At 39.8% G+C, this 24,750-nt stretch overlaps 2 pseudogenes; one reads left to right on the top strand and one right to left on the bottom strand.

Moving 5' to 3' along the window:
- The first annotated feature begins 245 nt into the window (after nucleotides 1-245).
- LOC147442803 (uncharacterized) lies at nucleotides 246-23,777 on the top strand (annotated as a pseudogene).
- LOC147442804 (uncharacterized) lies at nucleotides 1,303-14,077 on the bottom strand (annotated as a pseudogene).
- Nucleotides 23,778-24,750: the final 973 nt, after the last annotated feature.

Here is a 24,750-nt window from a genome sequence, read left to right as displayed (position 1 = left end):
TAAAAGAGTTTCATGAGAATTTATGGGCAGGACATAGAGGAATGTGGGCAACATTTGCCAAGATTAAAGACCGCTACTGGTGGAAAGGTATGTACAGAGATATTTCTCGATTTGTGGAGACTTGCATGGTTTGTCAACAGTATTCAAATGTGAGACATGGAGATGAGTTACATCCTACTTATCCATTGGCTATGCATTATAAGTGGGTTGTAGATTTGATTACTATGCCAGTCGGTATTTGGTAAATGAGGTATATTGTTCTTGCCAGAGAGGATCTCACTAACCACGTGGAAGGAAGAGATTTGCGTACCAAAGCTACAAGTTTAGTATGCAAGTTTTGGCTTGAGGATGTGATTTGTCGATGTGGTTGCATTGGGAAGATTACTGCAGATAGAGGAGAATTAGATGTAGATGAAGCTTATGAGTTCTTCGATCGGTCAAGTTGGCTCTTACTACACCATATAGGGGGTTTTATTTTTGCGAGCTTTCGGTTTCAAGCTTTTACAATTGGAAATGTTTTTTCGAGCTTTTAAACCCAAATTTTACACCAATGATATCTTTAAATATCATTGTATAGTGGAAAAACTCAAAACCTTACAGTACAATCCTTCAACTATAAAACACTTTTACGAAATATGGAAGCATGTCTATGCTTATGCAAAATGAAACTTTATAAAAAGCACCATTTGTATGTATTTTTGAGGATGTACTGAAAACGTGGGCTCCCACATGGGATTTCTTTCACATAAACTCTTATTTCCATCACTTTAATGATTTTGTTATCTCACAAAAATCAACACACAAGCCAATGGTGTTAACATAATCTACCTACAAAAGAAAGCTCCAATCAAAGTCATCTCCACATCATGTGGCGATCATGTACCAAACAAACACAAATGAAATATCCAAATGAAATTTATGGAGCATACCAAAATTCCATGTCGATGTCATATGACTGCCATGTACATAAAAACATAAATCAAAACATGAAGATGTGTACTGTCAGAATAGAGTTTCCTCAACCAAATGTGCATCCACAATCAACATTTCACAGGTCCACATGCAATATCGGTCAAACATCTTTCATAGAGCACATGATCTAGCTCTAGACACATGCAATGCCTCATATCTTCCGCAAAAGCTCGGCCCAAACCACCACACCCCACAAACAAGTCCAAAACATAATCATGAGGCTCAGTAAATGTTGCCAGCAACCACCTGACCATATAAAAAATAAATTAGAAACCGAATGCAAACACATATATACCATAACATTCACTAGTATTATACTTTGGACTAGTCTTACCGAAAGAACAAAGAATACCGCTCTGCCCCGCCTCTAAGAATAGCAACATCAATCTCAATGGGGAAGACTACATCATCTATGATGTAGCTACAATCTGCTGGAAACAATCTCTCGGCAATTTTGTCCCCTGCCTCTCTATCATAGTGTGGCACAGGATGGCCAATACGATACCAAATACACATGGTAAGATCAAGTACCTGCATGAATAAAAAAACTCAAAGAATGAATGGCATAGCTACAATGTTTTTAGTTAGGAAATTAAACTATGAAACTAAGTTTGTTATCTTACCGCCTCTCTAGTGAGTGGATGCCGATATCCCTTCTTATTACACATGAGAGTCCATGTACGTAAGAGCACAAGTCACTAAAAACCCCTCATTGGCCAAAAACTCACGAGCAACATCCATGCACCCTGTCACTAGACCCCTGGAAAATGTGTTCCACTTGGGAACACTCATGCCCTCTACAAAAGTGAATGATGACATGTAAGCATACAACCATAGTTAGTTGTAGGTACTAGTCCAAACAAAAGTTACTTACCCAATGGGATTGGTCCTAAACCAACTGAGTGGCATAAAATGGTAACCATCTTTTTGCAACATTTTTCAGCCTACTCAACGTCCTCTTCCTCATATGTGTATATATTTTTCTATGCTATTAAGTTATCTAGAGTAAATTCCCCCTCTTCGTTTAACCTTTGTGGCGACACAGACATTGTACTCTTCCCAAAAATGTCACCTTAGTCATATATTTATATATATTACCACCCTTTTCTTTTTTGCTTTGTAAATAAACGTAAGCATACAATAACCAACTATCTACCCCCAAACTTTCTTACCTCTTGTGAATTAGTAGTAGAAAAATAATATATCCATCTTCCATCCCATATAGATAAATTACCATGGAAATCAGCTCTCCACTTGTCTTTACCAAAGATTATGATCCATCTCTACAAGTCTTCTATGCCCCCTACATAGATGGCCCAATATCTCTTAAGTATATACATATAGTTTTTCTCCTTTCAAAAAGACTCCAATTGTATATTCTTTTCACAAGAAAATAATATTGGGCCCTCCTCTATTTGTTTAAGCATCATAGCCTTTTGAAAAAGCATGATTCCCCTTGGATGCATACAAGCAAAGGGCCCATACAAGAAGACTTGGAAGCAAAAGGTTCCCTAGCCTAGTGTGGACCTTTCAAACCGAATTGCTTGGTTCTTGGGCATTAAGAATATTCCAAATTCATATCAAACATGTTGAGAAGGTCAAATTTGCCTTTTGAAGGATGTCATTCCGAGCTACAGGTAAAAAGTTATGGTCAAAATAGTGTAAATCTGTCAGATTGGCAACAAAAGGGAACTGTAAATCAAGTAAATCAAGAGAGTGAGATCTTATTTTTCCCCTACTCATCTTCTAGAAGAGCAATGAGTGTTCAAGGTCACTTGCATGTGATGGGACCAACCTAAAGATGCTTTCTAAATGCCAAGACAGACAAGTTGAGATACCCTTCAGGAGCCACCCGTAGGGCCTCATGGTGGGGCCCACCTACATTATGCACCCCTATGGAGCCTTCACGGTCTAAAATGATATTTTTGGTGAAAAAATAGTCCCTTTTATGTCCAATATTCAATGAGTGGTCAAAGGAAACTTAATTAGGGCTAATCACTCACCCTAATTAAGTGTAGCATAATCCCACTCCTACACAACTATAAATAGCCCCCTTGGAGAGACTCAATGACACACACCTATATTTTCAACTTCATGTTGTTTCTTGAACAATAGTAGAGAAAACCCCAACTCTCCCTCTTTCACATCCTCCCTCCTAACCCTCCTCTTTGGAGGAAGTGCAACTCTATCGTCCACTCTTTCTATTCTACAATCTCTTACTCCCTCAACCCAATAACATCATTTGTAGTACCTCAATAACTTGTTAATACATCATGATCTCTCTCATGGTTATGTTAGTGATCATTAAATCATCTTCAAAACTTTCAAGTGTCGCAATTCGTGATGGTTAGCCAGTGTCTGTCCTCCCCTTAAAAGGTGTGCAAGAAATCAAGTAAGTGTTCTATTCTCAATTTACCATTGGTTTGTTTTCTCCACACTTATTCAATTGGTCTAAAGGAATTTCTCACTCCAACTCTCTTTTGCTTCATTACATATGCATGTGGTTACCTCTTATGGTGATTTTAGTTGTGTCACGGCATTGCATAGATGGAGATGAGCTCTCTATGCAAAGTGTGTTAGTTCGATGTAGGTGATTCTCTTGTGTGTTTTTTGAGAGGCAGGTCTTGTGTGCATGATTTTTTGATGATTCTTTGAGAGAAGATGAGTCTGGATGTATCATGGGTATTCTTATAGGGAGAAGGTGAATGCTATTTCACAAATTGCATATTTACATTTGATGCACGGCATTGGGTTGCATAATCGTTGATGGTGTCAAGTGTCCAAAGTGTACATAGAGTAAGGGTTCTCAAAGTGTGTGGCTTGAGTGGGTGAGTGCAAATGTTATTTTGATTGGTTTTCTTCTCCACCCCCAAAAGAAGGTGGTGCCCCAAGTAGTGTGCGTACCTCTTTACGAACATTTTGTGACGGTAGGCCCATTGGTTTGGGTTTAGAGGCCCCATTGCAAAAAGCTCGCCCTCATAAAAGTGGTGCCCCCACTGAGGAACATATTTCCAAGTTACCTTCAAATTTTTTAGTGATGAACAATGGAGTTCCCATCTATCCATTTCATTTTGCACAACACATTAGAGTAAATGTTCACATAGATAGAAAAGTCTTTTTCAAGCAATGCATTGTTTTTATGTTTGGTGCAGAAATACTTAGAGAAACTGGCATCACCCAATCCAATTATACTTCCAATCATCAATTATGAAACTTCTTTTGATGTTCACATTTTCATTTTGTTTTAAAGGAAGGAACAAGGAGTGGTGAAGGGGTGCTCAAGGGCCATATGAAGGAACGAGGTCTTCAAACCAACAACGAGGAGTAGCACATGAATCACGATCAAAACAATGAACCTTTTAGGCCTATTGCTCGGCAATCCATTCATATAATCATTGCAACTAAGTTTAGGTTTCAATCTATCATAAGGAGGATATTTGGATCCACTCGCCTCAATGAAATCAATGCTTCAATTAATCCATTTATTCTACCTATGATAAAGTACGAATTAACAATGGATGTGTACATCTTCATTTTAATGTAATCAGATTTATAGTGTCAACAATCTTGTGCGGCCCGTAAGAGAAAAGTTTCTTTTAAGAAAAGAAATTTCAAAAAGTCTAAACAAAATGTCAAGTTCTTTTCCCACGTTCTATGCAAGAAGTGGGGAAGATGCGCAAGAGTTTCTTAACAACTTGGAGATGGCACATCTCATATCCGGGAGAGATGAAGAGGAAGTAAAGCTACGAGCCTTCCCGTTGGTTCTAAAAGCAGAAGCTAAAGCATGGTATGAGACCTTTCAACCCCAAATCAAGTGCAACTGGGAAAGACTGTGAGCAAGCTTCCTCTCCAAGTTCGGGCAAGGTGATACTTCTGAAGGACTATGGAAATGTCTTATTGGACATAAGCAGGTATCACTTGAAGACTATCCCTCTTATGAAGCAACCTTTGTCAATCTATGGGGTAGGTGGGAGGCTACATTAGAAAATCACGGTGGTGCACCTAACTTTCTAAAAAAAGAGAGATTCATGGTTGGCTTGTATCCACTTTTACAAGCTAAAGTAGAGCTAAAATTCCCATCCACCTTCGAAGAAGCACGTGAGGTAGCCATCATCAAGTTTAGAAAACTACACTTCCAAGTACATAGAGCAAGGGGTTTGAATGAAGTGAGTGAGAGGGAGTCTTCACAAACCATGGAAGCACCAATTAGGGCCCCTCTTGCACAATCTTCACAAATAGGAGATAACTCTCAACAAGAGGTTTTACAAAGGCTAACTCAACAACTTGAGAACCTCACTCTGAATCTAGTACAGGGCCTACCTCAACAACGACAACCAAGAGAAGGGAATCGCAATTAACGAAGACAAGCTCAAGAGTTGCGATGTTGGAATTGCAATGAAATGGGCCATGGCATGTACAATTGTCCACATCCAAGGCGACTTGCGGGAGACATATATCCCCCCAGACCGCCTCCTCTCACTGTGCAGCAAGAACTAGCTCAAGGCCCACAAATCTTTCGTCGACCACCACCACTAGCAAATATACCTCTCGTCCCACATGAGGAGGAAGAAAGAGGAGTCAACATCATCAAGCTAAAAGAGGTAATAGATGAGCATACTCTAAACTTTGATGTTATGCCGGCAGAAAAACGCACAAGAGCACATGATAAGGATGAAGACATGAGAAGTGAAGGAACAAATTCAGCCAGAAGGGACAAGAAGAAGTCAAAGATGGAAGAAGCTGAAAGTAGCAGGAAGAAAAGATCAAGGCGAAGGGAAATTGGTATCAACGACTTCTCATTGGGAAAGGAGCTAGAGCCCTACAACATCCTGGAGGATTTACAAACCCAAAATCCAAACATTTCATGGCCTCAACTTCTACACCTATCAGCCAAAGTAAGAAGGCAATGGCCAAAGTTGGTAAGTACAAGAATTCCAAAAAAGAAAGAAAATCTTTCCATTAAGGTTGTGGCCTCAAAGCTACAAAAAGATGTGGAACCCATTGTGGATGCTTACATAAGGGGTAAAAAGGAGTCTAATGTATATGTTGATGGTGGAGCTCAAATGTGTGTGATCACGGAAAAATCAATGAACAGGTTAGGGCTTGAAATTACAAAGTCCTCTAATTGTCAAGCTAGGCTAGCCAACAACTCAAGTGTGAAGTGTTTGGGGATCATTGAAACTGTAAAAGTCTCTGTATGTAACATAGATGCACGAGTGGATATGTATGTCATGCCAGCTAAGGGGGAGGGCTATCCAATCATCCTAGGGAGACCTTGGCTCATTGCTGTGAATGCAGATCAAAAATGGGGAAGTGGTCGTTTGATTCTTAAGAAGGGTCAACCGGTGGTGTATGATTGGCGAGAAGGAAAGCAACTAGATATCAACTATGAAACCACGGTAGATGAAGAGAGAGAGGAGGAGAGTCCTTACTCAAGTGATGAGGAAGCATCAACCAGTGCATCAGCCAGTGAAGAGGAGTCTTCTCTGGAGGTAATGGGAATTTTATTCAACGCCAACACCCAAGATGTTTCTGTAGAAGAAAAGCCAACAGACAATCACACACGAGGGGATGAAAGGTGACACCACCTTGAAGAAGGATTTGAGAAGATGCTTGCAAAAGATCTTACTTGTGAGGAGAAGAGGTCCTACATCAATATGTTAAGGAGGTATCCCAATTTGTTTATCACAGACTACTCACAAATAAGAGGTGTAGATGTAATAGAGCATCGAATTGAATTGAAACCAGGGACCAAACCCGTGGCTCAAAAGTTAAGGCGACTAGGATCTGTGCAACAAAAGGCTCTCCTACAAGAAGTGAATCAACTCTTGAAGGCTGGCTGCATCTATCCAGTATCCAACTCCGAATGGGTATCACCTATTATAGTCACTCCCAAGAAGAATGGTAAGTGGAGGGTCTGCGTGGATTACAAACCCCTCAACGCTGCGACAAAGAGGGACCATTTCCCTCTCCCTTTCCAAGATGAAATTTTGAATGAAGTAGCAGGTCACGAATGCTACACTGTGTGTGATGGGTATTCAGGATATTTTCAAATTAGAATAGCAGAAGAGGACCAACCAAAAACCACCTTCATCACACCTTGGGGATGTTTTACATTCAGAGTAATGCCTTTTGGGCTCACCAATGCTCCTAGCACCTTCATGAGATTCACAATATTTGTATGTCAGCCATTCTTTGGAAAATCTATAAGAGTCTTTATGGATGATTTCTGTATTTATAGTTGTAGATCACTTCACTGCCAAAAGGTTGAAGAGGGGCTTAAGAGGCTCCATCAATTTGGGGGACAAATCAACCTAGAGAAGTGTCATATCGGTGAATCGTAGGTGGTTTTGCTAGGCCATGTGGTTTCTTCACAAGGAATTCAAGTGGATCCCTCTAAAGTAGAGGCCCTTTTGTCATTATCTCCACCAACAACAACTAAGGAGCTAATGACCTTCAACCACAAAGTGAGGTACATGTCTCACTTCATCCATCTCCTAGCAGAAGCCATCGCCCCTTTGCATAGGTTGGCAAGCCAATCTACATTTGAATCGGGGAGGGAACATGCAAAATGTTTTGAGGAAGTGAAGGGCATTCTTAGCTCTCTCCCAATCCTAATGCCACCAGATCCAAAGGAGACCTACTATGTCACTCCCAAGTGTAGGTTTCGAAGCAATTGGTGTTGTTTTGATGCAAAAAGATCCTAAAACATCATACATGAGGCCGATCTATTTTGCAAGCAAGGTGATGACTCCGTCCGAGAAGGGATACACTGAAATGGAGAAAGTGGTCTTTGCAATCTTGTTTGCGGTAAGGAAGTTTCGATCGTATCTTCTCCCTGTGCCATTTGTTTTTCTCACCTTAGAGCACAATCTACCATATGTAGTACAACACATGAGCCTCTCATTTAGAATAGCAAAGTGGGTGCTTGAACTCCAGGAATTTGAATACACTTTCCTTGTAGAAGATAGCACAAGAGCAGGACTTGCAGACATTATCACCTACAAAGTGAGAGAAAGGGAAGGATCACGACTACAAAGAGAGGAAGGCTCAAAACAGTTCAAAGTGAAGGAGATTGATAATGCCCATACTTTATGCTTTGATGGAGCTTATCAATGCCAACAAGACAAAGCAGCAGGGGGGATCATCATTTTAAACCCACAAAAGGAGGTAATGGTTAGAAAATCTATCACTCTACCCAATGTTCACTCTAACAATGAGGCTGAGTATGCTGCTCTAACCCTTGGGTTAGAAGAATGCAAAGAATTAGGCATAAAAATACTTATTATAAAAGGTGACTCTTTGCTAGTGTTCAGGCAAATCCAAGGGACTTGGAGGTGCAAGAATCGTACATTGTTTGAGTGGCTTAGTAGTGTAAGAGCTTTGATGAAGGGTTTTAAAGCAACACAGGTACAACACATTGTGAGAACTCATAACAAGGAAGCAGACTTACTCGCAAATGAAAAGCTTCAAATGGCGGTAGGAGGTGTGAAACTATATGAACCCAAATATCAAGGTCAAGAGGAGATAAAAGACATTATCTTCTTTCTACAAGCAGGTGAGTGTCCCAAACACTTAGACAAGGTGCAAAGACATAGACTAGTTAAGAAGGCCACACCTTACCAGTTGATCGGGGATGATTTATATCACAAAGGGAAAGATTTGGTCTTGAGGAGAGTACCGGGTGTGCAAGAGATAGAGAAAATTCTTCTTTCATGTTCAGATGATGTCTGTGGTGGTCACTTTTCTCAAGATATTACAAGTAGGAAGATTTTACAAGCAGGGTTTATTTGGCCAAGCTTACATCGTGATGTCCAATATTGGTGTAAGGCATGTAAGCCATGCCAAATTTCTGGGGATAGACGACTAACATATGAGCCTCGAGTCCCAATAATATCTTATGGCCCTTTTGAAAAGTGGGGTGTGGATGCAATAGGTCCCCTACCTCGTACTTCTACAGGGAAGGTTTTCATCATCATGGGTGTTGACTACATGGGCGGAAGCAACAAGCACAACCCGAATCACAGCTGAAGAGGTATCAAAGTTTATTTTTGACCATATTTGTAGTAGGTTTGGAACACCCCTAGAAATCTTATCAGATCGAGGCCCAGGTTTTAGGGCTGACCTTCTGAATGATCTCTTGAGGAGGTTAAAAGTGAAACACCTGCATTCCACACCCTACTATCCTCAATGCAATGGATTGGTGGAAAAAGTGAATGGAATGATATGTAAGATCATTTCTAAGCAGGTTGTGGACCGACCTAATGATTGGGATCGCCATTTGACGGCTGCTCTTTGGGCGTATAGGACATCTTTCAAGGTATCTACCCAATTCACCCCTTTTCATCTAGTTTATGGACAGGAGGCACTTCTCTCCATTGAGGTAGAGCTCTCAAGCTTGCGCGTTCTTGCAACAGTTGCAAAAAACCAAAAGAGGTTCTACATGAAAGGATCTTAGATCTCCAATGACTTGAGCTAGATAGAGAAGAGTCCATTGATCACTACATCACCAAAGCGACAAGCCAAAGGGACAAAATCAACAAGAAGCTCAAGGGGAAAGGATTGAAGGAAGGTATGTTGGTTCTTCGCTATGATAACCGACGTGATACTCGACTTGACAAAAAGTTTTTGCAAATATGGGAGGGACCTTTCATGATAAAAACAAAGTTTGGGAATGGTAGTTACAGATTAGCAGATTTATCAGGAAAACTCCACAAGACCAGAGTCAATGGATGGAGATTAAAGCCCTACTTTCAACGTATCAATCCGTTGGTAGGTAGTCATCTACCGACATCGTCTAAGCTCCAAATTGGCATGGCTCCCTTCGGCTTGGCAAATGCTCCACCTATTTTTAAAGCTTTGATGTGCAAAGAAGAACCAGCCTTGGAATCTGAACATACCCAAGGCAACCCTCCCATCTCCGATTTATGGGATTGAGGTAATGAAAAGCAGGTCTAATGGAGTAAAAGAGTAAAAGAGAAAAAAAAGAAAGAAAAAACAGCAACACCGTCCTCCTAAAGATATGAATATCTTTAGGCTTGGGGGAGGGCTAATATGAGTGGCATAAAATGGTAACCATCTTTTTGCAACATTTTTCAGCCTACTCAACGTCCTCTTCCTCATATGTGTATATATTTTTCTACGCTATTAAGTTATCTAGAGTAAATTCCCCCTCTTCGTTTAACCTTTGTGGCGACACATACATTGTACTCTTCCCAAAAATGTCACCTTAGTCATATATTTATATAACCACCCTTTTCTTTTTTTCTTTGTAAATAAAAGTAAGCATACAATAACCAACTATCTACCCCCAAACTTTCTTACCTCTTGTGAATCAGTAGTAGAAAAATAATATATCCATCTTCCATCCCATATAGATAAATTACCATGGAAATCAGCTCTCCACTTGTCTTTACCAAAGATTATGGTCCATCTCTACAAGTCTTCTATGCCCCCTACATAGGTGGCCCAATATCTCTTAAGAATATACATATAGTTTTTCTCCTTTCAAAAAGACTCCAATTGTATATTCTTTTCACAAGAAAATAATATTGGGCCCTCCTCTATTTGTTTAAGCATCATAGCCTTTTGAAAAAGCATGATTCCCCTTGGATGCATACAAGCAAAGGGCCCATATAAGAAGACTTGGAAGCAAAAGGTTCCCTAGCCTAGTGTGGACCTTCCAAACCAAATTCCTTGGTGCATGGGCATGAATAATAGTAAAAATTCATATCAAATTAACATGTTGAGAAGGTCAAATTTGCCTTTTGAAGCATGTCATTCCGAGCTACAGGTAAAAAGTTATGGTCAAAATAGTCTAAATCTGTCAGATTCGCAGCAAAAGGGAACTCTAAATCAAGTAAATCAAGAGAGTGAGATCTTATTTTTCCCCTACTCATCTTCTAGAAGAGAAATGAGTGCTCAAGGTCACTTGCATGTGATGGGACCAACCTAAAGATGCTTTCTAAATGCCAAGACAGACAAGTTGAGATACCCCGCAGGAGCCACCCTTAGGGCCTCATGGTGGGGCCCACCCACAATATGTACCCCTATGGAGCCTTCACGGTCAAAAATGATATTTTTGGTGAAAAAATAGTCCCTTTTATGTCCAATATTCAATGAGTGGTCAAAGGACACTTAATTAGGACTAATCACTCACCCTAATTAAGTGTAGCATAATCCCACTCCTACACAACTATAAATAGTCCCCTTGGCGAGACTCAATGACACACACCTATATTTTCAACTTCATGTTGTTTCTTGAACAATAGTAGAGAAAACCCCAACTCTCCCTCTTTCACATCCTCCCTCCTAACCCTCCTCTTTGGAGGAAGTGCAACTCTATCGTCCACTCTTTCTATTCTACAATCTCTTATTCCATCAACCCAATAACATCATTTGTAGCACCTCAATAACTTGTAAATACATCATGATCTCTCTCATGGTTATGTTAGTGATCATTAAATCATCTTCAAAACTTTCAAGTGCCTCAATTCGTGATGGTTAGCCAACATCTGTCCTCCCCTTAAAAGGTGTGCAAGAAATCAAGTAAGTGTTCTATTCTCAATTTACCATTGGTTTGTTTTCTCCACACTTATTCAATTGGTCTAAAGGAATTTCTCACTCCAACTCTCTTTTGCTTCATTACATATGCATGTGGTTACCTCTCATGGTGATTTTATTTGTGTCACGGCATTGCATAGATGGAGATGAGCTCTCTATGCAAAGTGTGTTAGTTCGATGTAGGTGATTCTCTTGTGTGTTTTTTGAGAGGCACGTCTTGTGTGCATGATTTTTTTATGAGTCCTTGAGAGAAGAGGAGTTTGGATGTATCATGGGTATTCTTATGGGGAGAAGGTGAATGCTATTTCACAAATTGCATATTTACATTTGATGCACGGCATTGGGTTGCATAATCGTTGATGGTGTCAAGTGTCCAAAGTGTACATAGAGTAAGGGTTCTCAAAGTGTGTTGCTTGAGTGGGTGAGTGCAAATGTTATTTTGATTGGTTTTCTTCTCCACTCCCAAAAGAAGGTGGTTCCCCAAGTAGTGTGCGTACCTCTTTACGAACATTTTGTGAGGGTAGGCCCATTGGTTTGGGTTTAGAGGCCCCATTGCAAAAAGCTCGCCCTCACTATCCACAAGCAAACTTGTAGGAAAATCTGCAAAGATAAGCCTAGCAACCTCACGACATGGCACACCATCTTTGCTATATAGATTTGTATTCTGTGTGGCAAAAAATTTGTTGATGCTATAAAAAAAACCAAACATGAATTATGTTCAAAATCATAGAACAATGCAAGAAGAAAATGCAAATAAGTAAGCACTATGAAAATCTACCTATCAAGGGCAAACTTATCAATTTGTGATATATCCACAAGCAAAACATCTACAATAGTTTGGTAATGGAACCCTGCAAGCATTATCCAAATTAGCTTTGAATTAGGAAATATGGAAGACAGATATGCTAACTATTTTCTTAAACTTACCAAAGATCGTGTGATCGGCCTTCTCTCCCAAGCCTCTCGCCCAAGTGAAGACTCTGCAACAAACGAAGTAGTGTGCACCAATGAGGATGTAGTGGGCACATTAGAAGAGGGTGCCATATGGGGTATAGTGGTTCCCAAAGAGGACATGCCAAGCTGTACAGATGGCACAATGGGAGGCATGAAGAAGGAGTGGATTTCCTTGATGTACTTGGAGGCTCCATTTTCCCTTTACCCTTCTTGAGTACATTGCTTGCTAGTGGAGTACCTTGAGAGCCACTCTCAATGGTGTTTTGAGTAACTCCTTGAGAAACGGGAGGGAGAGACTCTTCTTGTGTCTCCTGTAAGTACTCATCACTCTCATTTTGAAACCCTTCACTCAACAACCGTATAGCACAATATCACATAAATTAGTACTAAAGTAAGACATATACATTCTCAAAATAAAAGAGCCACTAGTGTTAAGATACTTACTCTTACGTAATTCCAACTCTTGCTTTGGAATAACTCCTAGTGGATAATCCAACCACCAAGGACAAACCTTGGCTTCCCATGTTGTTAGATTCCTTTCAATCAAAGAGGGAGAGAACATTGTATTCTCATCACGTACATCAATCCACTCTCTAGTGAATAATGGGGCTTCATTCAATTCCTGCGCCTCAACGCATTGCATAACCCATCTACACAATTTTTAGAGCATCATCCACTTTGAAAAGCATATAAACACAATGTCATAATAAATGTCATGTATCCAAAATAAAAATGTCAGAGTCTCCTTTGTATGGAGAATACTTTTTCAAAATAAACCATAAACTCTATCTTGGGCTCCCACAAGGGATTTAAGTGTTTTCAACAGACATTATACACACGCATATTGTCAAAAGAACCATCCACCCCATATCCAGGGCTTCCACAGGGAATTTAAGGGTTTTTTGTAAACAAAAAATGAAATTTCATCATTCTGGAAATGACCTACTGTCACCAAACCATGACAAAAAAATGAAATGCTCTTTTTTTGCAAAGAGTACAAGTGGAAGATGCAAACCTGTAAATCACTCTCTTAGCCGACAACAAAAGCTCTGGCATCTTCTCACTAGAGTCGGAAGACTTCACCGCATCCATTAGATAAATAAAAGCCTACATACATAGTAACAATCAAAAAGCGCACTCAACTTGATCTTGTGTAAATTAAAACATGTCTATATTCTTTTAAAAACAATGGTCAAACGTCTACCTACAAAATATAATTCTTCATGCTCATCTTGTAGAATAGGTCAAAAGAATTAGGAAAGTGTGGAGCTTCTACTTGCATCCTTTCAATCATAAGTGTAGCCTCCCCATGCAAGTGAGCCCAATAAGTCTCCTTTTTCATGTAACTTCTAAAAGCCTTGTAATCACCAAAATGAAGATATTGTGGATCCTTAGACTTAGTGAGGCTCATGAGATGCAAAATTATCTTCTTTCTACAAGCAATAAGAACAACATACCACTTAATCATATAGAAAAACAAAATGGAATGAATACAATTAAAAATGAGAAACTAATAGCTTCAATACCTCTCAGGAGTGATTTTAGAGCTTGTCAAACAATAGAGATTATCTCTAGTGATCTTTAGCATTCCAGGTTCATCCCATCTAATGCTAAAAAGCAACTTGAAGAACTCATCACCATTAAGAGGATTGGCGATTGACAAGTACTTGTAGCCCCTATCTTTCAACCGTTCCTCTTCTACCTTTGTGGCCTTGTTCAGTCTCTTCTTCTTCTCAACATCATTAAGTCCAAGTGCATCTAGCTTTGCTCTTTCTTTGGACATAAATGCAGTGAACTCATCCTAATACAAAACACTATATTGAAACCATAATAAAATTTTACATTAATTACTGTATCATGGTGCAGCACCATGGTAATACCTTGCCTCCACAGTCATCTCCACCCTAGCCCATTCTCTCATATCAGGTGTCAATTTTTGAAGGATTGAATCTTTATTTGCCATGCCAAATCTTTGAAACATATAAACTTCATGAGTGATGTTTGGCATGACATGTGCCCTGGAAATGCTGCAGAAAAATTAAAAACAAAGAGTTGAACACAAGCATTGCTTGCAAAAAAATGAGAGTCAACATGCATTAACAAACTTACGCATTGGAAGTGTCAAGTGCAAGAAGCAACTCTGCTTCTTTTGCTCTGGACAACTCAAGGAATTGGCAATGAACACTAACATGGTATTGACCATTGTCCGAGTACTCTATCACACACAAAAAAATCATCATTTGTAAAAACAAAGCTTCACAACAAAAGAGTGAAAAAGGTGAAAGATCTTACTATCTTTGATTCTCTTCCACCATGTTTTTAGCCTATGGTTTTCATCCCATACCAAAAAAAAATTTCCTTTGAGCTCCTGCCATTCTCTACCAAGTGATCTCTCGAACTCAGCATTTCTTTCCCGCCAAAGTGGTCCCCATTCCTCCAAATCCGCTGCGGTCATGGGAATGATATCTCCTCTAGAATCCCCAACGGACACAAGGAAATGCCCCATAGTTTCCAAATACCCAGCAGAATCAAATGAGAAAATGAGCCATTCTACATCATCTCTAGCAAACCTAACAGCCTCATGCACCATGAGTCGACAAAGTGGAACCGCGGAGGAGGTAGTGTCTTCTTCTTTACATAAAACTGACTTAGAACATCTTTCATCAAGCCAAGCGAAATTTGCTTGCCTAGGTGTTTGGAATGCTTATTCTCCTCATCCCGTTCAAGATCACTATCTTCTTCATTGTCATAATGATCTTCAATGTGAACATTGGTCTCTGCATAGAGATAACAAGTGACAAACATTCAATTGTCCAAAAACATATGCAATTAGGATTAGATAGTATAAAGTATTTAATTTACAGAAATTTTGCCAGAGTCTCCTTTGTACGGAGACAACTTTTTAAAAAAAAAAACTGCACACCCTATATAGGGCTCTCACATGAGATTTAAGGACCTTTTCTCCAACATAAACAAAAACAATACTTAATATTTTCTCTAGCAACTATCAATGGTATGTATATAAAAAATGGTTCACCCTTTCTTGCTCTCCCACATGGTTATTAATTACCAAACTTTCCAAACAAAAAAAAACGTCCATCAAATTTAACAATCTACCATTGAAAAATTTATAATATAAACTACGTATTGACATAAAATTATAGCATACACTCATAATTTACCTGTGATCTCTACGTCATCTTCGATGTTGTTGGAGTCTTCATCAACTTGAGTCTCATCATCAATAAAAACACACCTTTTGAGAATCCTGTTCTTTTTATTTGGTGGAGTGTCCAAATGTCGGACTCGTGATGATGCCTCCTGATGGATAGCTCCCTTTGGTATACAACCGGACCTAAGCTTCATGCTCACTTGACGGTTGCTAAAAGGAGAGACTGGAGGATTTCTTTTCTTGCTATCCTTCTTTGGTGCCATTATCTACACAACACATATATATAGTATAGTTTTTAGTTTATATAAGACCACATAAAAAATGCAAAAAAGGGGTAGGTAGAGCTTCCCCATCATCCGCGTGCGCGCAGATGATGGGGGAGCTCTGCCTCCCCTTTTTTTGTCGACACAGATGATGGGGGAAAAACATCTCAAAAACCTTAATCAAAAGACTATTTCCAGCAACACCATTGACAAAGCTCACCAAATCTACAAAAAAAAGTGCGAGGTAGAGCTCCCCAATCATCCGCGCGCGCGGATGATGGGGTTGCTCTGTCTCCTCTTTTTTTTGTGCGTTTTTGATGTGTTTATTGAACAAATAATTTAGGTTTTATTTCAATAACCTCAAGCAAAAGCATTTTTCCTACAATACCGTTGACAAAGCTCACCAAATTGACAAAAAAAGGGGGAGGGAGAGCTCCCCCATCATCCGCGCGCGCGGATGATGGGGGAGCTCTGCCTCTCTCTTTTTTTGTAGATTTGGTGAGCTTTGTGCTATTTTCATTAATTTTGTGGAGTCTAGCACAAAGCTCACCAAATCTACAAAAAAAGGGGGAGACAGAGCTCCCCCATCATCCGCGCGCGCGGATGATGGGGGAGCTCTGCCTCTCTCTTTTTTTGTAGATTTGGTGAGCTTTGTGCTATTTTCATTAATTTTGTGGAGTGCGCGTGGATGATGGGGGAGCTCTGCCTCTCTCTTTTTTTGTAGATTTGGTGAGCTTTGTGCTATTTTCATTAATTTTGTGGAGTCTAGCACAAAGCTCACCAAATCTACAAAAAAAGGGGGAGGCAGAGCTCCCCCATCATCCGCGCGCGCGGATGATGGGGGAGCTCTGCCTCTCTCTTTTTTTGTAGATTTGGTGAGCTTTGTGCTATTTTCATTAATTTTGTGGAGTTAATCCCAAAATTTAATGACATCTATCTGATAGATTGTATGCTTTAATCCAAAATGTCCAAAAAAAGGGGGGGAGGGCAGAGCTCCCCCTTGTTTTGGTAATTTCTGATTAAAGCATACAATTTATCAGATAGATTTGTTATGAACACCAAAATCATTTTTAATTAGAACTTGAAGAAAGCCAGTCATCGTAAGAAGATAGACCGCAGAGAACCGTTCAATGCGGAAAAGAAGGGGGACGCAGAGTCCGCCCATCATCCGTGGACGGGCTCTGCGCCTCCCTTTTTTTCCGCGTTGAACGGTTCTCTGCGGTCTATCTTCCGGCGCCGCAACGACAATAGTGTGTGTGTGTGTGTGTGTGTGTGTGTGTGTGTGTGTGTGTGTGTGTGTGTGTGAGAGAGAGAGAGAGAGAGAGAGAGAGAGAGAGAGAGAGAGAGAGAGAGAGAGAGAGAGAGAGAGAGAGAGAGAGAGAGAGAGAGAGAGAGAGAGGAGGCACCAACATGATGCGCGCACGATGGTAGTGGACTGTGTTAGCTCGAGCAGGTAGACGATTGGTTCTCGAAGTAGTAATGCTTCAAACCTAATCTTTGACATTCACTATTTTTGACCTCTTTCTAGTCTTAAGCAAAGCGGCCACAACTGAGTTTTTTTTTTTTACTATTATTTTTTTATTTTTGAAGTCCACGATTCTTGGCCATTTTCAGCGAGCTGTAACTCCCAAATGGTTCAGAATTTTCCCGGGGCCAACTCACATGAATTTGTTCGCCTTGTCGAGCTCTTAGACAGTTGTGTGATACAAAAAATTCATATCCAACTCAGTTTGGCTGAAAATTCACATGCAAGTTGATAATTTCTACAAAAACAGCGCAAAACAACATTTTCTCACTTTTTTCCTAATCTACTGGCTGAAACGAGCATCAAAATGAAGGAATCTGAAAAAGCTTAAAGAAGAAATATTTTTCCTCCTATTGAGGACTACAATCCTTGCATACAAAACTTTTCCAAATTTTGACCTTAGCATCCTCAAAACTAGCTCCCAACAGGTGTCCCGGGTCAAAATTTGAAACTTCACGAAAACGGTTAGAGGAAAATGATAAAATGAACGATAAATATTATATAACATTACTATAATCTGTATTATGTACAATATATGTTTAATCACAATATATATATATATATAATATACTCTATGTACTATATAGTCTATTTACTATATACTTTTTACTGTAAGTATAACATTATATACTATATAACGTACTGTAGTGCTACTGGACTGGACTGGACTAGTATTGGACTGAACTTATCCTCGACTAGACTGGACTAGTACTAGATTGAACTTATCCTGGATTGGGATTGGTACTAGACTCGATTATCCTGGACTGATACTTATCTTGGACTGGACTTATCCTGTACTGGTACTAGTACTGGACTGTACTAGTACTAGTAATGGATTTGAACTGGAGATGGTACTGATACTGTACTGAACTAGACTTGACTGATACTGGACTGGACTAGTACTAGATTGGACTGATACTGGTATTGAACTGAACTGGATTGGTATAGTACAGCTACTGGACTGGACTGGATTGGTACTAGGTGGACTAGTACTCGATTGGTCTAGTACTGGACTAGATTGGACCAGACTACTACTAGATTGGACTTCATTGGTACTGGACTAGACTGATATTGGACTGGACTGGACTTGGCTGGTACTGGGTGGACTAGTACTGGATTGGACTTAACTGGTACTGGACTGGACTGGTATTGTACTGGACTGGACTAGTACTGGACTAGACTGGACTGCTACTAGACTGGACTTGATTGGTACTGGACTGGACTGGTACTGTACTGCTATTGGACTGGTCTGGACTGGACTTGATTGGTACTGGACTGGACTGGTAATGTACTGCTCTACTGGACTGGACTTGATTGGTACTAGACTGGACTGGACTTGACTGGTACTGGGTGGACTAGTACTGGATTGGACTTGACTGGTACTGGACTGGACTCGACTGAACTCGACTGGTACTGGGTGGACTAGTACTGGATTGGACTTGATTGGTACTGGACTGGACTACACTGGACTTGACTGGTACTGGACTGGACTGGTATTGTACTGGACTGGAATAGACCAGACAGCTACTAGACTGGACTTGATTTCTACTGGGCTGGACAGGTACTATACTACTACTGGACTGGACTGGCCCCGTATTGGTGTTGGTATAATGTAATGTAACTATATATACTATATACCTAAATACCATATATTCTATATATACTATACTATGTCCATTTTAATTTTAAAGCGCTTAATTGGGAATATAAAAAACTATACTCTATACTATATATATATATATATATATATATATATATATATATATATATATACACATATATTATAAATAATTTTAAAACATCGTATATTTTATAACTCCTATGTTCATTTTTTTAATATGCGTGTATTTGGGGAGATTTTGAAAGCTCGATAGGTGAATAGATGGATTTGACAACATGTTGATTCAAATGTATCTTAATGGCTATGACTGTGCATATCTTAAAGAGTGAATATTCCAAATCTATTTAGAACAGTTTTCAATGAATGAATTAAATCTCGAACAGTTTTCAATGAACGCAGCAATAACTTTTTGCAGCTGCATGCTTTTACACTTTCTTTGTACCTTATGCACATTCTCTTCCTTCTCTTTTCGTCATTTTTTTTACCTCAAGTATTATTCCTCCCTGTCTGTCTCAACCATGACAGCTACAACTACATCAATGCTTTCATGGATGATTAATGGTGCTCATATGGATTATAGAGTCTCATTAAGAAATGGAGAGCTTCTACTTAGTCAATATTTTCTTCAAAGCCTATTGCCTCCTTCTATTCAGTTTGAAGGCTTGCAAGCAGTCGTTCAGACAGGGAGCTCTAAGTCTAAGGTCAATGTGTTGCCTAGATGGGATCATGAAGATCAAAAGCATTACCTTCTTGACCATTATCTGTCCTCAGCTTACCACATTCTTCATTCAGATGGCTATGTTTATGTGGGTGCTGACAGTTTAGAAACAAATGAAGAAGTCGGTGATTCTTCTATGTTCGCTACACCATGTAACAAAAGCACGACTCCATCACATTTAAATGTTGATATTGATGAAGGTACAGACACAATTGTTTTGGAGACAGTGGAACTAACCAGGTCACCACGACCTTTTCAAGACACACAAGATGGGGTGGAGCATACAATGCAGGAGTATTCAAAGGATATATCCATCATTTCATGGATGAAAGACAAAGGTAAATCGTGCAGGTTGTCTAAACTTTTAGAGATTTGTGGAACTCCCAAAAAGGTTGACGAGCTCCCAAATTTTTATAATGGCAATTTTTGTTTCGAGCTTCCTCCAATTCACAACAATAAAAGGATGCTCGGTATGGAGCAGAAGTACGACAGTCACCTTTGGTCTCGCCCAGTATCGACCAACATGGCCATAGATTTCACTTTGCGTTTGAGTTATTGTCGTGGAAGCCTTCAATGCAGAGTGACATGCCCTTTTTACCTTGGTGAAATGAAATACAATGATGCCTTCTTTCATGGACATCTGGACAGACAAATCAGCATGGGCTATCCTGCTAGTGAAGGTAAATCTAAAATAACCTGCCACTATTGTGACAGAACGGTCACTTGTTCAAATGTTTGCAAGTGTATGATCTATTATGTGATGCCAAAGGAAACAACAATAACACGTTTGGTGATCCATCTGGGAGTGCATGACCACAATGTACAGCCAGGTACTAGAAGGGCAGCTCTTCAAAAAGTGCGCAATCTTGTTAAGACAGTTTTAAAGATTGAGAAGGGGGGTCCTAGAAAAGTACATATGTTAGTTGCTCGTCAAGTGCTATTTCAATCATTGACTAAAGAAGATGATTTAGAAGCCAGTGATGTAGAGCTTAACCATTTTCTTGAGGAAATGATGACCCTTGTTCAAAATAGGGGATTCAAAATTATTTTGTCAAATGAGAAAGCTAAACAGGGTCAGGTTGTTGGTGATGGTTACGACAATATACTATTGCTACAAAAACGGTGTGTTTTTCCATTCTTTCATGGAAGTCGTTTTCCACGCCAAGGTGGACCTAACGACAAATGTCTTGGTGGAGGGAAGGGAGCGCTCGTGTCTTTTCCATTGGGAGCAGAGTCTACACAAACATACAAAAAAACATGTCGCTACAGATAGACAAATGCATCACATTGAAATGTGTGAAGCATGGCGCTTAGCAAAGACTACAAATGAGGCCTCTCGTATAGCTTCCACAATACGAGAATGGTGGGTGAAATATGTGATAGGGGATAATAAAAAGGCTTTAGAGAGATGGTTTAATTGGTGGGAGCAACGGATTGCCCATTGGGGAAGCGCTGAGACAATGGTATATCAATCATTTTTTTGGTTCTTATTAAATACTTGAAAACAGAGATTTACATTTATATGGTTTTAATTGTTTTGTATTTATAGGTCACTAAGAGTCCATGGGAGAGAGCTCCAATTCCAAGTATAAACTTGTCCGAGAGTATCCATGCTAGTTGGCTGGCACGTGAAGGTGGTAAACGTAAAATCTCACTTTATGATGCATGTGTCAGTGATGTTTTGAATGCATATATTTAATGTGCAAAAAGATTGGGATACACCACAGGCAGATACGTCAGAACGGGCCCTTCCATAGAAGAAATGATGGCCAGTTCCAAACGCAGAGAATCTCCAAATCCAAATCATTTTACGAGTACATTAAAAGGCTTGGTTGCTGGTAGTCCTTTGTATGAGGAGCCTGTGATGGAAGGTGACAAAGAGACAATACAACAGAAGAAGAAAACATGTGAAGTCGGTACAAGCTCACATAAACCTGGATATGTAATGGAAGCAAGACAACGAAAAACCAGAGGGAGACCACGGAGTATACATTTTTGATAGAGAGGATAATGAAGAAGTATATGTTGTCACTGACAGTGAAGTAGGAGATAGCATTCCAGTGCAGCGTGGGAAGAATTTAGCAAGGTGTATTCAAGAGGTCCAAGTTGCCAGTGAAGAGTGGGCTTTACGAAGGATGCCAGCCAATTGCATGAGGAAATGTTTTAGAATGGTAGGGAAGAAAAGTTGTGGTAACAAATTACAAAGCCGTAATGTGGGAATGGTTGCTCCTTGTTTTTTGTCTGATAGAACTTTTAAAGACAAGACAATTGCACAGTGGATATGATTCTGCAATTATGAAGTAGGCCACACATAAAAAGTATAGAGGCAAGTTAAATTCTCACCTGTCGCTCCTACTTTTTGGCAAGTGGATATTGGAACCAATTTATCAAAGGAAGAGAGTGACAGCTTGGTACAAAGTGGATTTCAATTTGAAGATTTTGCAACACCACTACGACGCATGAACAATACAAATGCTACTCTTACACAAGGAGGCTCCAGTAGTAGCAGGAAGGGTAAGTGGAGACATGGTATTTCCAAAGAAGCGCAAAAGAGATTGGAGTCAGCTGCAAGCATGGTTGCAACGTTCTTGGACGAGAAATTAGAAAGTAAACAACACATAGTTTTTTGAATATTGATAGAGAGTTGTTATGATGTACACATTAAGGTAGAACCTAGTTGCACCTGTCCCGATTTTGAGAAGAGAGAATCTACACATAAATCTTTTTTGGCATGTAAGCACATGTACTATGTGTATGTACATATTCTAGGGCTTCAACCAAAAGAGCACATGGTCATTCATCATCCTGCACTAACTCCCACAGACCTTGCATTTGTATTAGGGCAAACCCGCAAGATAAAGCCTGTGGTGTAGTGAGCCTAAATCTTAGAGATTTCCCTGTAGAGGTATGCATTGAAGTAGATTTCTCTATGGTATTAGATGTGGAGTAGTTTTTCTAGACATATGAGACTTTATTTCTCCTTTTAGTAAGAGAAGCATGCTTTGTGGTATCTATCTAGACAATTGTACAAGCTCAAAATTAGGGCTTTTGGAATCTTGTACATGTCTTTGGTGTGTATCGTTAAAAGAGACCGAAAATCTTAAGCCAATTTTTTGTGAGATTATAGATCTTTTTGGTCGTGTATAATATTTTGATGTCTTTGTTTTGGATTAATTTTTTTTGTCGTTAGAAAAGGCTCCAAATCTAAAATCAAGAAGCTCGCAAAATTGGATTTGATTGCAAAAGCTCGAAATTGAAAGCTCGCAAATAAAACGCACTCCAATATATAATCCGGAAGGTAATGGAAAAAGTGAAAGAGGAAATCCGCCTATTGTTAAAGCTTTGGCCAAGGCTTGTAGAGGATGAATTGGTGATTGGCCTAAACTTTTACCTTTTTCTTTATGGGCTGAAATAAATCCTCATAGCTCAGTTATAGGATTTATGCCATTTGAACTTATGTATGGGCAAAAGCCAATCATGCCTATAGAAGAGATGATTGTTTCTTGGACCATACTGCCATGGGAATCAGAAATGTCAACTAAAGACTTGCTTGCTATGCGCATTCGGAAGCTTGAAAGATGCCAAGAAGACATTGATTAAGCAATAGATAAGGTCAAGGAGGCACGATTGAAGAATAAAGCCGCATTTGACAAGAAGCATAGGTTGAGACCATATACTATCAAAGATGGAGATTGGATACTTGTTTATGATAGCAGTTGGAAAATCAATATTCGGCCATGCGTAAAATGGTTAAGAGATGGTTTGGACCTTATGTTGTGCTGCACGTTTATAATAATGGAACTTACAAGCTTAGAGAACTTGATGGCACCAAGCTTAAAGTACCCATTGCAGGAAAGAGGATCAAATTATTCAAGAAGCGTGAAGGACAAGCGGTTCTGGGTGACATAGATTCTGGAGAATGCCAAGAAGATGATGAGATGTATTCGCTAGAAGAAGCTTCTGGCGATAATTTTGCTTATGAAGATTAGAAACATGAAGATGGTTGGCACATGCCGAAGGATGTGTAGGTTCAGAGGGGATGGATGTCGTGTTGTCATACGTCTAAATGGAGAATTTCATGCAAGAGTCGTATATTAAGAGTTTTTAATGAGTGATCGGAATATGGTTGGGAGCATAGATGGCAAGCTTGTAATGGCCGTCATTTATCGTGGGAGTAGTTTTTTATATCATAACTTGGAGTCTGAAGTCGTCAATGTCAGAAGTTTTTGAAGTGAAGATTATGCTATGGGATTTGATCTCGACTAACGGTATCACTCATGCCGATGCAAGAGTGGTTGAAGCACTCATGAACGATAAGGATGTGCTTGGCGAAGCTTTGGTCGATATTTGTGCCGGACAACGTGTGCTTAAAGAGCTAAGCTAAATCAAGGCTATGGTGGTGTTTTACAAACTAGACATCGACGAAGTCAAGGAGGCTACAAAAATGATGGCAGTGCGCATTGTACCTACCATAGTGTTTGTTATACAAGCCAAAGGTGGTACGCTCGTGAAGGTTTTTGATGGGCTTTATTTTTTTTTCAATTGGTCCGAATACATTGAATACAGCGATGGCCAACTTGAAAGGGGATGAGCATGTGAAGGCTTGCTTATTGTTGAATAGAACACATAAGTTATTTTGGGAATAAGAAAACGATGAGCTCCCTAATAATAAAGGGAGGGTCGGGTGACTTAAAAGCATGGGAAATCGTCTCGTCAGCAACAGGTTGACATGTCAGAAAAGGGGCTCACAGAAAGCACGCGAGGAGGAGAGGGTCGTCGTCGAGCAGCCAGGAGCCGCCAGAAGAAAAGTAGCAGGTTGACAGAGCCAAAAAGCAGAAGAGGAGTTTTTGGCGGACGAGGGCGTGCAGGTTGACAAGACCCAAGGACCGAGAGCAGCGAAAGCAGAAGCACGCGAAGAGCACGAGGAGGCTCTACTGTCGTCGAACGAGGTTGGCAAGGGGA

This window comes from Adiantum capillus-veneris, chromosome 14 (assembly GCF_014529385.1).
Source record: "Adiantum capillus-veneris isolate H3 chromosome 14, ASM1452938v2, whole genome shotgun sequence".
Taxonomy (NCBI): Eukaryota; Viridiplantae; Streptophyta; class Polypodiopsida; order Polypodiales; family Pteridaceae; genus Adiantum; species Adiantum capillus-veneris.
This window is presented reverse-complemented; position numbering and strand designations above follow the sequence as displayed.